Raw genomic sequence first — 18,032 nt, 5'->3', positions numbered from 1 at the left:
AGAAAAGAAATCATCCACAATCCTCTCAGATAATAACATGTCATTTTTATTAATTATTCATGTCCCTTTACAGTGTCAATGCACATTTTATTTATTCTTGTAGCTTAACAATCAGTTATAGTTTCCTGTTTGATTGTGTGTGATGAACACTTTAAATATTTCCATATAAGCTTTCATTATTGTCATTTTTTATATGTCTCTATCATATTCCATTATACTGATGTGTCATCGTTTGCTAAATCTTCTCTTGAGGGCCATTTAGGCTATTGATAGTTTAATCCTTTAGTAGGTAACACTGCAGTGAACATCTTTTGGCTTTGTTTGACTAATACAGTTCATATTCTAAGAATTGGGACCACCAAGTCAAAGGACAGATAGGTGCTATGCCTTATGGATGCCAAATTGCTTCCCAAACAGGCTTTTTTTATTGTGGAGGTTGCCAGTTGTGGATGAGTGTACCATTTGCACTGCATCCTTGCCAGAGTTGTATGTGTGCTTGTGGACATGTGTTTTAATTTTCCTAACAAAATAGCATAAAATAGTATTGCAGGTTTGATTTATTTTTAATTTTTTTAGTTAGAAGTAGCTGAATATTTTTCATGCATTTTTTTTTCCTATTTGTGTTTTGTTAATGTCTTTTTCCATTTATCTTATAGGGTTCTTGAGTTAAAAATTGGGATGAACTCTTTTTGCATTGTCATAACTTTCTATATATAATACAAATTTTTTCATAATCTTTTTGTTAGTTTTTAAATTTGCTAAATATGAGTTTGTATTTTTCCCAGTACCTGTTATGAAAATTCTCCAACATAGAAAAATTGAAATCAGTTTGCAGTAAACATCTGCCTAATTCCATCTAGATTCTGCCATTTAACGGATTACTATGCTTCCTTTGGCACATATTTATCCATTCCTCATACCATTCTTCAAGCCATCTTATTTTTTGATGTATTTCAAAGTAAATCACAAACATCACTATGCTTCCCCCAAATGAGTATGTTTGTTAACTAAAATTTATTATGTTTATAGTTTTTTTTTTTTTTAGGTAAAACTTCTATAAAGAAATGGACTGTTAGAAAGGGTAGAAAGAGCTTGTTGTGGGAATTTCCCTATTGAAGGACCTATGGATAGAATCATAGGCCTCTGATTTACCTATGTGTTTACCTATGAATTCAAGGCACCTAATAAATGCAAACAGAGTCAGACACGACTGAAATGACTTAGCAGCAGCAGCAGTGAGACCATCAGAATTTTCCTTATGGCTTTCATTGTAATTTTATTATTTTATTTTTTTGGTATTGTTTGCTTGTCAGGTATGCACAATTTTTTAATTGCCTGTTGGGTGCTAGGCTTATAGCACTGGTAGGTGATAGAAGCACGGCCCTTGCCCTCAAGGGAAAACAGCCCATAATAGACCTCTTCCTTTGTTTTGCATTTTATTTTGGACTGTAAATGTAGTTCATAATCTCAGGGCCTGAACACCAGACTGTTTCAGAATGAGAATATTGCCAATCATTACCTCCTTATGAGACTGGATAGATTGAGTACATTTGAAAGAGTCTAGTCCATAACCAGTTACTATTGCTTTGAACTATTAAACTTAAGTAGAACAAAAATAGGACATCATAACAGTGGAACTGAATTCTCTGTGATATTATCATAATATTTTTGATCCCTTAATATGTGCCAGGCACTGTGCTAAGCCTTTTCCATCTATTAACTCATTTAATTGTCACTACAACAGTTTGTAGTATGTTCTGTTATTTCTTAGTCTTAGAGATAAGTAAGAATGTACCTTTTGTGTGATTTTGTTTAGATAAATGTAGTGGATTAAACATGCAGTTGTTTCTGCTCCTTCCCAAAACTAAAATGAAATAAAGGAGTAAATTAACAAGCAAAATGAGCAGATGCAGCAGAAATTTTAGGTATTAAGAAAACCCTGTTACTCATTTTATGCCAATATTCAAAAACTAAGGTGAAATGAACAGAAAAATATAATTTACCAAAATTGAATTAAGAAATATAAAAATGAATTTCCCATTTCTTCTTAATAAAAATTGAATAGGTCATTTAATTTATAGAAATTTAATCTATATATAAAAATTTTTTTTCCAAAACACTCAGCCCAGATGGTTTTACAAGTATGTTTTATCACAGGTAATTTCAATCTTAAACAAACTTCTTAAGAGTCAAGAAAAAAGAAAGAACACATCCCAGCTTTTCTTGTGACACGTGTAAAATTTTGACATTCAGCTACATGAAGAGACACACAAAAAAGAAAACTTATCAGCCAATCTTACTCATTAACATAACTGTAGAAATCTTAATCTAAACAGTAGCAACTACATAACAAATATAATTCATAGTAACTGACTTGATTTTATTCCAGAAATGTAAGCCTGGTAATACTAGAAAATCTATTATTATAACTCACAATGTTAACTTATTGCAAGGGGAAATTCATATGTTGATATATGAATTTTCAGTAGAGAAAAGGCATGACCATGTTCATGAATAGCAAGACTCATTATATTGAAGGCATCATTTCACTCCAAAATGATGTATATTGTAGATTGTGTACATTTCTATTCAGAATCCCAGTAGGATTTTACATAGTACTTGGCAAACTGATTCTGAAACTAATGCGGAAAGCCAAAGACATATTTGAAGAAAAAGAATGGTTGGTAAAGCTTACTTTGTGCTTAGTCGCTCAGTCATGTCCAACTCTTTGGGACCCCATAGACTGTAGCTCACCAGGCTCCTCTGTCCATGGGAATTCTCTAGGCAACCCACTCGAATGGGTTGCCATGCCCTCCTCCAGGGGATCTTCCCAACTCAGGGACTGAACCCAATTTTCCCTCATTGCAGACAGATTCTTTACTGTCTGAGCCACCAGGGAAGCCCAAAGCTGGCTTTACAAGACATCAAGACTTTATATGGAGCTCTAGTAGTTAAGATGCTACTAATGGCATGTGCCTGCGTGCATGCTCAATCTTTTCCAACTCTTTGTGACCCCATGGACTGTAGCCCAACAGGCTCCTCTGTCCATGGGATTTTGTAGGCAAGAATACTGGAATGAGTTGCCATTCCCTTCCCCAGGGGATCTTCCCAACCCAGGGACTGAACCCCAGTCTCTTGCATCTCCTGCATTGGCAGGTGGATTTTTTACCACTAGCTGTCACCTGGGGAGTAATGGTGTAGGGATACACAAATAGACTGGTGGAATGGAATAGAAATTGCAGAAACAGATCACATGTATGTGGGTTCTTCATATACCACAGAGGTGGCATTGTAAAATCTGGGGGAAAGGATGGACTTTTCAATAACTGATTATCCACACAGGAAAGAAAAGGGAGATAATTTATGTCTTATACAACATGCAAAACTGAATTCCAAATGGATCAAGGCAAAATTTTAAAACTGTTAGAAGACAAAATAGTAGTAGGTCTGTGATCTTGGAGTAGAAATGGATTCAGTTAAATAATTCAAATTATGCATTGTATAAAGAAAAAAATTAAAATTGTGAATTTTTGTCATTAAACAAATACCACTCAAAGAATGGAAAGACAAGTCACAAACTGAGGTGAGATATTTGCTATATATAAAAGTTACAAAAGATTAATATCTGAACTATATAAAAAACTACACTAAAAAAATGCAGAAGACAAATTATCAATAGACCCATTGGCTAAAGGCACAAATGGGCATATCACAGGAAGAACACAAATGGCTAATAAATATACGGAAAGATGCTCAACCACATTAATTGCAGAAAAGCAATTTAAAACTACAGTGATTAAAACACTAGGTTTGCAAAAATTAGGTGTCTGATAAAGCCAAGTGTTATGTTGCAGATGTCCTAGAGAATTTCATGTACTATGCTTTGAAGAGTATGTGGTACAGAAGTATTTGCATATGCCCAACTTGCATATGCCCAAAACTGAGCAGTTCCGCTCTTGGGCAGAATTGGTAGGGGCTGGGGGGGGACTATGTGCACATACCTACATGCTGTTGTTGGTCATGTGCAGCCATGTTCATAGCGTAGTGTTTTATTTTATAAACCCAGCCCCCATAACATCAACAGACAACTCGTAAACTGCTGCACAATTTAAGTGAAGATGAACTCCACTATCAGTATGATTGGGCCTCTCATACAGAATTCTGAGTAAAAGAAACAAGCTACAGAAGAATATCAAATATGATTTCATTAATAAAAAGTTCAGGTAAGAAAAACAAAATGGTCATATTATTTAAGGATGCATATAAAGGAAGGGGAATGATTAATACAAAATTTAGGTAGTAGTTTCCTCAGAGGGAGTGAAAGGAGTACAGTTGGGAAGAGGCATACATGTGACATCAGAAATATTGTTTTCTGTCTTGAGGTAGGTTAGGGATCAGCAAACATTTTTAAAGAGGCCAATAGTAAATATGGTCTTTGATGCAATTACTGGACTCAAGGGCTTCACAGGTGGCGCTAGTGGTAAAGAACCTGCTTGCCAATTCAGGAGACATAAGAGACATGGGTTTGATCCCTGAGTCGGGAATATCCCCTGGAGAAGGAAATGGCAACCCACTCCAGTATCTTTGCCTGGAGAATCCCATGGACAGAGAAGCCTAGTGGGCTCCAGTCCATGGGGTCGCAAAGAGTCGGACACAGCTGAAGGGACTTAACATGCACACAGCACGATATTGTCGTTTACAGTCAGTAAACTAGTGAGAGTGACTGTTCGAAGAAGCCTCATTTACAAAAATAGAAGGCACACCAAACTTAGCCTTTGGGCTATAGCTGGCCACCTCTAAACAGGTGCTGGGTTTTGGAGTCTTAATTTTTTCTCTTTTAAATGTTGCTTATATGGTATATGTGCTTTTATACGTATATATATTTCAGAATTCTTTAAAAGTCTAAAAAGCAATATTATCCCCATTTTACAGAATGGCCCACTCACTCAGATACATGGGTTAACTTGCCTAAGGCCACGTGGTAGTCATAGAAGAGACAGGCACATTGGTCGTTATGATGTAGTGTCAGGGGAAGGGAGGTTTTGGCTTCAGGAAATCTTTGAAAGTTAAAAAGCCCTTTTTATCATGTAATTTTACAATACAGAGATAGAGACAAAGTAGTCATTGTATAAACATTAAGAATCAGACTTGCACAACATTTCGCAGTGGCAGTTCTAGAAACGAGAAGATAGTGAAGCAGTGCCTAAACTTCTAAGGGAAAAATATTTCTTACCTAAAATTCCATCTTTATCTAATGAAAGCGCTCAGGAGAGAGTGGCACCAGCCCCTACCACACCTGTCAACCTGCGGTAGCTAGTCCTCCACTCACCTTCTCCATTGTGGATGAACTGTCCATTCTGTCTAGGCCAACCATTCCACTTGTCCACCTGACTTCATTCAGCAAATAGTTTTTGTGGCACTGTCATAGGTACTGGTGATACAGCAGTGAACAAAATAGGCAAAAGTCCCTGTCCTCATATGAAGCTTATGTTCTAGTCGAGTAGATCAATAAATGAGGTGGGTTGAAAATATAGAATAGTAGCTAGTTCTAAGTACAAGGAGTACAATTAAGCAGAGGAGGAGAGTGGATGGCGACTGGTGTAGCAGGGATTGCAGTTTAGCTAGATGACCAAGGAGTGCCTTGTGGGAAAGCTAACACTGCAGCATCCTTCTTGTCACCTTACGGAATTCCTCCAGCCTTGAGCTTTCTCTCTCCTGCATCATTTTTTGTTTTTTGTTTTCTTTACTGGTACAGGCCTGGCGTGCTGTAATTCATGGGGTCGCAAAGAGTCGGACACAACTGAGCGACTGAACTGAACAGTCTTATGCACTTACTAGCACAGTATAGTGTCTCCCAAACTTCAAAACAAAACATCCTTAAACACATCTCTTTTATCCCATTTCTTTTCTTCCTTTTAGAATGCAATTCCTCAAGAGAGTTGCTTCTGTTTACTGTCTAATTCCTCTCTTCTCATTCTCTCCTCTGTCTTGTGTTGTGATTTAGCCCCTGCCTCCACTGAAACAGTTTTTGTTTGGTCACCAGTGACCTCATGTCAAATAAAACGAGTTGCAAAACTCCTAGAACAGTCTGGCATAAGGTATATGTATATGTTCTTGATAAATTATTAATATCTATAATGGGAAGTCAAAGATTAATGTTTAAATTTTTAAATTAAATACTTTTTAAAAATAAGGAGATAAATATTGTGTTGAATGTGATTACTTTTGATTGAAGGTAAGGGATATCATGAGATGGGCTGCTATTTGTCAGTAGTATAAGCCTTTAACACTTTTTGTTTTGTTTTTCAGGCTATAAATACATGACTTTGACTTAAAAACTTTTAAACAGACAGTTGATTCTTAACTGAGTTCTAAGTTTTACTAATTGATGGTGGATATCTCTTTAGGGAAGGAGAAGGTCTTCTTTTACCTCATAGGGGATCAGCAACACCCTGATCTGTTTTGTGTTGTTTCTCTGGGGATAAGTAACTGAGTAGACATCCCTTTTATCCAAGCCTTTGGACCTCTTCAATTTTAGAGTTTAAAAGCTTTCTAATTGTTACCGTTTACTTGCTCCGTACTGACTTTTTATTTTCTTTTTGATGAAGGAAAATGCAAAGAATACTGTAGCCTGAAGTTTTTGATGACCCTTTCTTGACAGATCCGGATGTGGCCTTCCATACCTTGACAAAACACATTTTTCTCAATTTTGTTTCATAAAGATGTAGGCTTGATGCTTCTCAGAGCCATCAAGCATCTGAAAGATGAAAGCTGTTGAACATCCCAGAGTGCCATGTTTCATAAAACTGACTGTGTGTCAATAGAGACAAACCCAGCCATGTTTAGTTCAGAGTCAGGTAATATTCATTTCAGGCTTTCCCGGTCAATAATGTTGTGATATTCTGTGTAAGAAAAATGTTAACTTTTTGTTCTTTTTGTGCAGTGTATATTGATTGTTTTCCTTTATAAATGATAAATAGGGAAGATTTAACTACATCTTGTTCTCTAATGTAAATGCTTCAGTGAGATTTCTTCTAGCACAAAGGCCCCATTTTTCTTCCAGATTTTCAAATCTGAGTTTAACTCAGATTGTTTTTTGGTTACTCTTGTGGATAGCAAGTAGGTCTAAAATAAAACCTTTATAGAAATAATATCATCTAATTGCAACAGAATTCCTAGAAGAGCAATATTATCCCCATTTTACAGAATGATCCATCCACTCAGAGAGATGGGTTCTCTTGCCCAAGGTTATGCCCTCGTAATAGAAGAAAAGGACATGCAGGTGGGTCATTATGATGATGTGTCAGAGGAAGGGAGGCTTTGGCTTCAGCAAAGGGAGTAACAACCAGGAGTTACACAGATGAATCTTGGCCCCTTCAAAGAGCTTGCTGTGGGGACCAGGTTACACTGATTGGGTGTCACCTCTCAAACAAACATCAGAATCCTTGTGTGGGAACTGTCACGAGAACCAGAGGCACACTGTTAAGAATATCTGTCACACTTAAGAGATGCTTTTTAAAACAAGTTCTTAGGAAGGAAGCACAATTTGGTGGCAAAGCTGTTACCTAATTAATTGAGCCTCCACACCTAATTATTTGTGTGATACCCACAACTATGAAAAGAATTACTATTTTTCTAATAGTATGTTATGTCATTTAATCACTCAGTCGTGTCTGACTCTGTGACCCCATGGACTAGAGCCCACCAGGCTCCCTGTCCATGAAATTTTCCAGGCAAGCATACTGGAGTGGGTTGCTGTTTCCTTCTCCAAATACACCATGTAGAGAAGGAAAAAAAAAAAAAAAAAGCCCAATATCTCTCCGTCAATTTCTTCCAATTAGTCCCAGAAATGTGCCTTGGGCAGGACTTGATGGCCTGGAGAGTGGTGGGTGGTATTTCTTTTTCCCCCCAGCACCCTCAGTTGTGGCCTTAGTAGACACTTGAGTGTTGGCATGAAGGGATGGGGAACTTCCCAACCTTGCTCCAGTCCTGTCCTATCCACTTCCATTCACAGCATCCAGTGTCTTAGCACCACCTGGTTTTGTGACCTAAGAAGAGTCAGTTTGTGGACTAGGGAATGTTTCAGATCTTTAGCTTCATCTTTACTTCTTTCCTGATCAGATCTACCTGGTCATGACTACCCTGACTTGTAGAGTGGGCTATGTCCCTAAATGATGTGTATAAAGCTTTTCTAGCTCTTCTGGGCTAGAAATAACTAATCCTGTTTGCTTATCTGGAGCCCTTGAAGCCTAGATGAGAGTGGCAGTTTAAGAAGGTTTGAAATACTGGACCAGAGCCAGAGCCTCTTTGCCTGCACACTCCACTCTGCATGTTCCAGCCATCAGAACAAACTGCATTATTTTGTTTCAAACTGTGCTCAAGGGAAGCCAAGACCTTGTAACTGGAAACTTACCAAACAGAGAATTCTAAGACTAAATTTAGTGTTCCATTTAAAAAAATAAAATAAATTGAACATTTTGTTTGTTCATCTTTTATATGTTAAAAGAGAGATTAACCTAGTTCACACTAACAACCTAAGAAGAGTATTCAAAGAAGTGAGAAGAAAACTAATCCCTTTTGGTGAAGAGGGAAATCCTTAACAAAATGTAATGAAGTGGCATGAAATACAAACTCTGCAGCCAAACTTTCAAATAGCATAGCCTCTCTAATCTCCATCACATAAAATTTTATTGTGGCTCAGAGAATATTAAAAACTGTTAGAAATAAATGAAAGGAACTTCCATTGGCAGGAAATAGAAAAGATTGGTATGTTTTATTTATGTGGTTTTTCTCTGGTCTTTAAATGTAAATACACTTGGCTGCTTTTTGAACTATGTTCTTCATTTAATTATGTGCGAGTTCCTTTTCTCTTGTTCATGTTAGACTATAAGAATGAAGAACATTGATGTTATAGAGAATGTATAAGCTATATAATATATAGAGTAACAACACTTTAATTTGTAGTACTTTAAATATTGCTGTGATTTCAACCAATCACGGTCTCCCTACTAGTTCTTACCTTCCTCTCCTGCCCTTCTTGCTTCAACACATTGAGCACATGTTTTGGACTAGACAGAGGATTCAGATTGTTAGTGATTCCCAAATGCTGATCCCTGAGTTAGTTGTGTTAGAAATCACTCAGAGAGCTTATTAAAAATTTAAGTTCTCAGCTACAAAAAGGAATGCATTTGAGTCAGTTCTAATGAGGTAGATGAACCTGGAGCCTATTATACAGAGTGAAATAAGTTGAAAAGAAAGACAAATACTATATATTAACGCATATATATGGAATTTAGAAAGACAATACCAATGATCCTACATGCAGGGCAGTAAAGGAGACACAGATGTAAAGAACAAACTTTTGGACTCAGAGGGAGAGGAGGAGAGCAGGGGATGATTTGAGACAATAGCACTGAAACATGTACATTACTATGTGTAAAATAGATGACCAGTGCAAGTTTGATGCATGAAGCAAGGCACTCAAAGCTGATGCTCTGGGACAACCGCAGAGGAATAGGGTAAGGAAGGAGGTGGGAGGGGATTCAGGATGGGGTGGGACAAATGTATACCTGTGGCTGATTCATGTTGATGTATGGCTAAAAACATCACAATGTTGTAAACTAATTATTCTCCAATTTAAATAAAAATTAGACCTTTTGAATCAGAATGTGTAGAGGTAGTACCCAAGAACTTAAATTTTTATTATAATAATAATTCAAAAAGTCTAAGATGGGACTGTGGGATGTCTATTTTTTTAAGGTTTCCCAAATTACTAATACATAACCAGATTCAGGACCAGTTCTCTAAGACAGTATTTATTCTTTGATTATTTTGCATCAATAGAGTCCTTTTCATCTTGAGACTATATAATAAAGGCTGACTAAGTTTGTTTAGAAGGCATTTGTGAGTACTGCTGCTGCTGCTGCCAAGTTGCTTCAGTCGTGTCCGACTTTGTGCGACCCCATAGACAGCAGCGCACCAGGCTCCACCATCCCTGGGATTATCCAGTCAAGAACACTGGAGTGGGCTGCCATTTCCTTCTCCGGTGCATGCATGCGTGCTAAGTCGCTTCAGTCGTGTCCGACTCTGTGCAGCCCTATGGACAGCAGCCCACCAGGCTCCTCCGTCCACAGTATTCTCTAAGCAAGAATTCTGGAGTGGGTTGCCATTTCCTTCTCCATTTGTGAGTACAGATTAGCACTAAAAATTATTTCCATATTTCTGAAAGAGCTCTGAGTCTATGGGGTCGCAAAGAATCAGACATGACTGAAGCAACTTAGCAGCAGCAGCAACAACAGTCTAGAACAGGACAGAGCTAAGAGTAATTTAAGCTCTCAGTACCATTGGATGCTGATGTAGTCCACTAGGGTAGTTTTAAATAAATCTGTATAAATGGATCTAGAGAGGTGATGTTTCTTTTCAGCCATTGCATTGAGAACATTGGCAGAGTATCTTGTGTATTATTTTAGTGGTGTAGTCAGTTTCTTAGATTATAGGATTGATAACTTTTTTATATGACTCTTTTAAGAATCAGATCTCTACCAAAAAACACTAAGAGGTGATATTCAAGTCAGTTCAGTTCAGTTCAGTCACTCAGTCTTGTCCGACTCTTTGCGACCCCATGAATTGCAACATGCCAGGCCTCCCTGTCCGGAGTTCACTCAAACTCTCATCCATTGAGTCGGTGATGCCATCCAGCCATCTCATCCTCTGTCGTCCCCTTTTCCTCCTGCTCCCAACCCCTCCCAGCATCAGAGTCTTTTCCAGTGAGTCAACTTTTTGCATGAGGTGGCCAAAGTACTGGAGTTTCAGCTTTAGCATCATTCCTTCCAAAGAACACCCAGGACTGATCTCCTTCAGAATGGACTGGTTGGATCTCCTTGCAGTCCAAGGGACTCTCAAGAGTCTTCTCCAACACCACAGTTCAAAAGCATCAATTCTTCGGCACTCAGCTTTCTTCACAGTCCAACTCTCACATCCATACATGACTACTGGAAAAACCACACCCTTGACTAGATGGGTGTTAGTTGGCAAAGTAATGTCTCTGCTTTTGAATATGCTATCTAGGTTGGTTATAACTTCCTTCCAAGTCACTGACATCTTAATATACTTGAAAAACCCCTAATGGCACTCACATTGGCAGACATCTGTGTGGATTTTGTTAACACAATTGGAGCACCTACTATGTGGTCAGAAGTCAAGAACTCAAATTTTTTTTTTATTTCTGCAAACTGAAAGCATGGTCACTGATGAGCGAATGAAGTATGATGTGAGGTTAGACTATATCATTAGGAGTTCATATAGACCTTGTGAAAATTCATGTTTTTTCTCTTGTGCTGTCTTGATATTTATGTGTTTTCCGTGCTAGATGATTCAGACAGCCGTGCTTCTGCTAGCTTTTCCCAAGAAAAAGGACAAGAGGAGAGAGCACCAGGCTTCAAGTCATAATGGTTTTGTTGAAATTCTTCCTGTGTATCTTGATCCTCCCTAGCCATGTTGCCCTAGGCAACTTAATCTTTTCAGTAAGAAGAGAGTAGTGTTAATACTCCCCTCAGGGTTTTTGAAAGATATGAAAGCCAGTAGCCCATTGCTGGACACATACTACTCATTTAGTAAATGTTGACTCTGAATCCTACCTTTTCGGGGCAATAAACTCTGATTGACTTTCTGAAGCAAAGAAAGCGATAGAGATCCTGGAAGAGCTCTGAAGATTTAATTAGTACAACTGGTGAGAGTAGATGGTGAATGAATCCAAGCAACAGAATAGTCATGGCAACTCGTATGAGATTTTCCATATCCACCCACTTCTCACTAGTCACATAGTCATTGACTAAATTGTCATTTCCTGTTCAGATCTCCACAGGCATCACTGTGTAGAGCTGGAGTGGCCTAAGAAACTGCTGTGTTCATTTGACCCAGCATTACCACCAGAGCAGACTCCCAGGGAGGAAGACTAACTGCTTCCTGTCTTCATCCTTCCAGGTTCTGCCCTCCTGCCTCTCTCTCTTTCTCTGGCAGGCAGGCCTGATTCTTGCCCCAGGCAGAATTAAAGATTCCTTCTTTATATGCTAGCACACTTGAACCTCTATTATAACACCTCTTTCATAATGCTTTTGTGTTGAAGTTGATTGTGTGCATTTTGATCTTTTTCTCTCTATTTTGAATTGCCTCAGGGCATGGTGTGTACACATTGTGTATACTTGGTAATTGTCGATTTAATTCAGATCGTATCACAGAAGCAGTTTCCTATGAGCTAAGAGCACAAACTCTGGAGTTCGTCTCCCTAAGTTTATAGCCTACTTCTGCCACTACTGTGACCTTACATAAGATCACACAAGATCCAAGACCTTGACATCTAGAAATCTTAATTTCCTCATCTATAAATGAGAACAATAATGCTACCTACTTTATAGGGCTACAGTGAAGATTAAATGAGTTAAATTGTATATGTGAAGCACTTAGAACAGTGCTTGGGAGATAGCAAATGCTGAGGAAGTGGTCCCTGTGATATCTGGTCATAGCTTCAGTGTTTCTGAATTCAGTGTTACTTTATGAGATTGAATTTATCTGACAAAACTATACAGGGGGAGTTGTTTTTTTTCCCCTGTGCCTTCAAATCTAGTAACTCCTACTACCTCAAGTTTTCTTAGTTTCTTTTTCACATACGGGATGACTCATAGCTAGGTATTCATGATTCTGTGTTCAATTATGCTTCCTTTCTTTTACAAAATGTGATTCTTTATTAAAGCAGTAAATTAGCTAAATACAAATTATGACCCTAGGAAAATTTTCAAAGAAATATAAATACTCACTTATACTAGACTTGAGGTGGAATATAGATTTTTTTCTTGAGTGCCAGCTGGAACTCACTGACAATGGTTGCATCTTTGTAGGGATTTGCAGGGCACGTCCTGAGTCCAGGATCAATTAGACTGTCACAGGCACAGAATGGAGAAGTAGCTGTCCATGAATTAAAATGAATTGTTATCAATCCCAATGTAATTTTATTTTTTTTCTTTATCATCTTACAAATAAAGTCTGCAGTTTCCTCACGTATGATGCTGCAGGCTTATTTACACAGTAGTTTGTAATACCAGTGTCTGCCTCTGCTTTGGTAGCTAAAACTTTTCTCTGATGGTTTTAATTGCTTTGATGTTTTGAAGTGTCAGATCTTGGCGTGAAACTTGTTGCTCTGGTTAATAACTTACTCTGATCACTCTAGTTAGTAAGTAGCTTTAAGAACAAAGAGGGGAGGGCGGGAAGAGATGCGACTGAGTAGGCAAGTGATTGCCTGGGAAAGCTTCCTCCTGGTCTGGATGATCTTTCTCTTAGTGGAAGGCACTCAACTTGACTCCATGGTACTGTGTTGGTTTTTGTGGAAATTTTTCCCTTCCCTTTCCCCAGAGAATAGTGGAGAAGCAAGCAATAAGATGGGTTCCACCCAACTGAAAGAAAAACTATTTGAAGAAAGATTGCCCTTCCAACCCCACAAAAACATAAATACTGAAGCATTGAATTTGACTTCTAAGAAAAGCAGAGCATTCTTTACCCTTTTCCTTTTTTCTGTTCACATGTCCAGTTTCTGTCTAGAATAGCTGAAGGCCTTTAATTTCTTAGGTTTTCTAAATTCTCTTTCCCCTAAAGCATCTTGGATAAGTTTCTTGAAAAGTCAGCTCTTCCCTCACTAACTATAGTAAATACAATTGAGCCATTTATAATTAAAGAAATCTTAATTTCCTTAATTTAAAGGTTTTTCTGATACTCTTCGAAGGTTTGAGTACACTAACTTTCAGAGTCCCTGAAGGTTTTACGTAAGACTTTTTGCTGATCTTATAGTGGGTTTTACATGTGAGAATAAAGTAAAAATCAAAACACTGTTTGAATCACATTGTCTGAATCACTGCACCATTTACTTCCTTATGACTTGAAGGGTGCTTTATAATTAAATAGAATCTAGTTCTCAAATTGAGAAAGCTAACAATCTTTGTAAGATTCATACAGTTTTGTACAGTTGTTCTACATAAGATTATTCTTGGCTGAAATAAGTAGACTGAAAAATGACCCATCTTTAAGGTTAATAATCTGATATTCTTTCTATATTCTTTGCTTTATCAGTTTCCCGATGTTAGAGTTCAGAGGAGAAATCCAGATGCTTCTAACCCTGTGATAAAGCAGGTGTCAGTTTAATCTTTTAACATTCTGAGTTCTTGTATTTGAAGAGTGACTCTGACCATCTGATTATCTGATTTTTTTTTCCTTTTTTTCAACTTTTGAAACTTGTAATCTCAATACCTTTTCAGAATTTAGCTTCTAGTTGTGATATATTAAGCAGTTTATTAAATGCCTGATAATCTTGTCTACCATTCCTCATGATGTTACGGTGGAGGCATTCTAACATTCCCCAAACACTTACTCAGCACCTGCTCTGTGTCAAGCATAGTTAGAGATAAAGAGAGGATCAAATGTGGTCTCTGTCATTAAGGAACTCACATCTTTAGTTTCATGCCCCTGGTCTCCTAAGATTATCTACCTCTGAGACCTTTAGAGTGTCAAGGGCCAAGCATGGAGAAAGGTTGTACCCTCCACCGTCAGGTGATGCAGATGAGGTGATTGAAAGGTGGTGCTTCCTGGAGATCACATGAATCTCAGGTGTGCCCATGATTGCAGAGATGAGAAAGCAAGACCAACTTTGAGACAGTCTGTTGTCCTTGTACTTGTACTTAGTACTTAGTACTTGTACTGAGTCAGTATGACTTGTACTGTCAGTACTTAGTCCTTGTACTTAGTCAGTATGGCTGAGGAAAGTGAACTGAGGCAGAGGAGAAACATTCTTTATGTTAAAGGATAAGCAGTTCCTCTAGAACAAAGTTGTCAAAACTGAAAGTGGGGACAGGGATCATGTAATCCAACCTCTTGTTTTCTATATTGAGACCCAGAAGTGGAAATGACTTGCTCAGATCAAAAAGAGATTTAGTGGATACTCCATGAAGTGTATGAAAGCCAGACTTTCCAGTAGGACTTTCCAGTGCCCAAATGGGAATGTAAACCTTTCCCTTTAACACTCGTTACTTCATTGTCTAGAATTTCCTATGGATTAAAGATACTACACTACCTTACTTAAATGTAACTTGTCCTCAGGAAATGATCAGCTGTGTTTGTTTTTAAAATCATTTTCTGTTAATTGGTATTTTGCTTTAGATATTTGATCATCTAACAGCATGGCAAATTCTACAGAATTTGGCCATGCCAACAGGGACAATATGTTACCTAGTTCGGAATCCTGAGCCTGGTGTATTGGCACAGTATAGACACTCAAAACATTGTGTTGTGGAGGTGCCTATTATAGTCTGACAGACCTGGAAATGTCTCTTACTGCAGAGTCCCGTCTGTCACTTACAGGCTGTGTGGCCTTGGGCAAGTCATTTCACCTGTGAAACTGTTTTCTTATCTGTGAAGTGTGGTGTTGAATGCATATGTGTACACACACACACACAAACTCCTACCTCTAAAACAGTATTTTGCAAGATCCTAAACACCCAGGGGCTTCCCTGGTGGCTCAGTGGTAAAGACTCTGCCTGCAAGTGCCTGCAATGCAGGAGACGTGGGTTCAATGCCTGGGTCAGGAAGATCCCCTGAGAAGGAAATGGCAACCCACTCCAGTATTCTTGCCTGGGAAATCCCTTGGACAGAGGAGCCTGGTGGGCTGCAGTTCATGGGGTCATGAAGAGTCAGACAAGACTTAGCGACTGAACAACAACAAACCCCCAGGTGGCGCTAGTGGTAAAGAACCTGCCTGCCAATGCAGGAGCTGTAAGAGAGAAGGGTTTGATGCCTGGGTCAGGAAGATCCCCTGGTGTAGGAAATGCCAACCCGCTGCAGTATTCTTGCCTGAAATATCCCATGGACAGAGGATCCTGGTGAGCTATAATCCAGAGGGTCGCAAAGAGTTGGACACAACTGAAGTACTAAAGTGACTTAACACGTAAACCCCTGGCAGGGTGCCTGGCACATACACTGTTGAGATTCCTTTTTTTCCTTAATGAAGGTCTGTTTACTTTTATTCCATGTTAAATTGCAGGATTCTCTTAGGAATCAGTTGGACTGGTATCTAAGATTGTGACAATATGAGTATTATCCCTAAGAAATACCTCAAATTAAAAAAAAAAAATGTGTCTCTGATCTTTCAAACCCTATCCTTGATTGCTCTTCATTCGCGTCCTACCTCCACTGCCTCTCCTTTCTCTCCCTTTGCCTCAAAGGAAACTATGCAGCCAAAAAGAAAGCTCCAAAATCAGACTGACCTTGTGCACCTTTAATTGAGGACAGAATTTGCTAAAAATGCGTCCAAAAACCCACCAGTGGTTTACTTTACAATTTGTGTCCTGGCTAGACTAGCTGTTGGCTGTGTAATTTGTCTAGTTTTGTCTGGAGTCTTAGACTATTCAGCTGCTTTAGGGCAAAATCTTTTGGGGTGTCATTAAATGGGATTGATAATTGGCTTCTGATGAATATTCATTGTGACTAATGACTTTGGGCAAATTTTACACATACTATCTTTCTATTCTCCCACTGAGTGAGATTTTGATAGGATCATTTTCCTCAACTTGCACTTCAATTAAATATTCACAATACCCCCTTGTTGACGACAATCCAAATTATATACTTTCATTACTTTTAAATTTTGTATTCTGTAAGGAATGAGCGTAGTCCTTTAGGACTCTTATTTTTTTTTTAATAGGGTTGGTTTTAGAGGTTTGGTTTTTTTTAAGTAAGTGGCTAATGATAATGTATGGAATATATATTATTTCTGATTAAGCAAAGATGTATCATAATGCTTTTCTGTGGTCCACATAGCCATTATTTCTAAGAAATGATACACATTGTGTGTGTCATTTAGTATTTTGGAAAAGAGCCAAAGAACCCTTTTTGTTTATTTGTTTGTTTTTTAACCAAATGGGTAAGAGCATTTTATTATAGCTACAGAGATTTGGCACTGAGAAAATCTCCCAATGAAAATGATGATCATACATCTTAAAAGTTTGATTTTTAGGAGGGATAAGTAATTTTAAAACCTTGTAATTTAGCTTGCTAGGTTTTTTTGGGTTTTTTTAGGCTAAGGAGACATGAACAGGACATTGTCTGAAGATAAGATCCGTACCACTGTGTTGCTTGAAATAGGGTTTAGACTCAAACCAATTTAAACTAAAAAGAGGCTGATATTCAAGTTCTGTCTTAACCAGGAACATCTGTTAAAAGACTATTTCAAAGAGAATTACTGGTGAATACACGTGATGATGATACCTTGTATCTGGGTGGCACCATACAGATTTTTAAGTGCTTTTATTTATTTGGTGTGTTGTAGAGTTACAGAGTAGGCATATTATTAAATAAATGGATGGATGAATCCATTGACTTGATTTTCCAAACGTAGTATATTTGTATGTGTAAGCTTACTGTTATTATTTTGGAATTTGAGTCTTAAACCCTATTCTCCGAGACTCATGAAAATGGTGGTCAAGGAGCATGAAAAACCAAGCCACTAGCTGTCTTTATGAGTATATTCTAAGTGGGAATTGTTCTTTATTTATTCAAGAAATATTGCATTACCTAGCACATAAACGTGTATATATGTGTATATTTATTGTGCCACTGAGCATAAGAGAGACAGGGTCCTTCTGCCCTTTACAGCGAGAGGACAAACTCACACAGTTATAGTCCGATCAATAAAGGAGACACATGCCCAGCGGATCCATGCAAAGCTTTGCAGAAGAAGATAGTGAACAGACTCTAGGGGCATGGATCTGGGCCTGTGGGAATACAGAGGGCAGGAAAAGGAGTACATATCTACTCGTAAATCTGCAAACAGTTTATTCCAAGGATAAACCTGGAGAAGATAGTAGGGACTGTGGCTGGAGATGCTTCTCTATAGGTAGATGGGGAGCTGAAGACACAAAGACATGCCTGTTCCAGGGATGCCCCCAAGCACATTCAAAGCAGGATGTTACATGACTAGACCTGCACTTTAGAATGAG

The 18,032-nt window shown here is 38.2% G+C and overlaps 1 protein-coding gene across 4 annotated transcripts in view; it reads left to right on the top strand.

Moving 5' to 3' along the window:
- The window catches only part of DENND1A (DENN domain containing 1A), a 541,554-nt gene that overhangs the window by 293,063 nt on the left and 230,459 nt on the right, over positions 1 to 18,032 (top strand). The window lies entirely within an intron of this gene.

This window comes from Capra hircus, chromosome 11 (genome assembly GCF_001704415.2).
Source record: "Capra hircus breed San Clemente chromosome 11, ASM170441v1, whole genome shotgun sequence".
In the NCBI taxonomy this organism is placed as follows: Eukaryota; Metazoa; Chordata; class Mammalia; order Artiodactyla; family Bovidae; genus Capra; species Capra hircus.
This window is presented reverse-complemented; position numbering and strand designations above follow the sequence as displayed.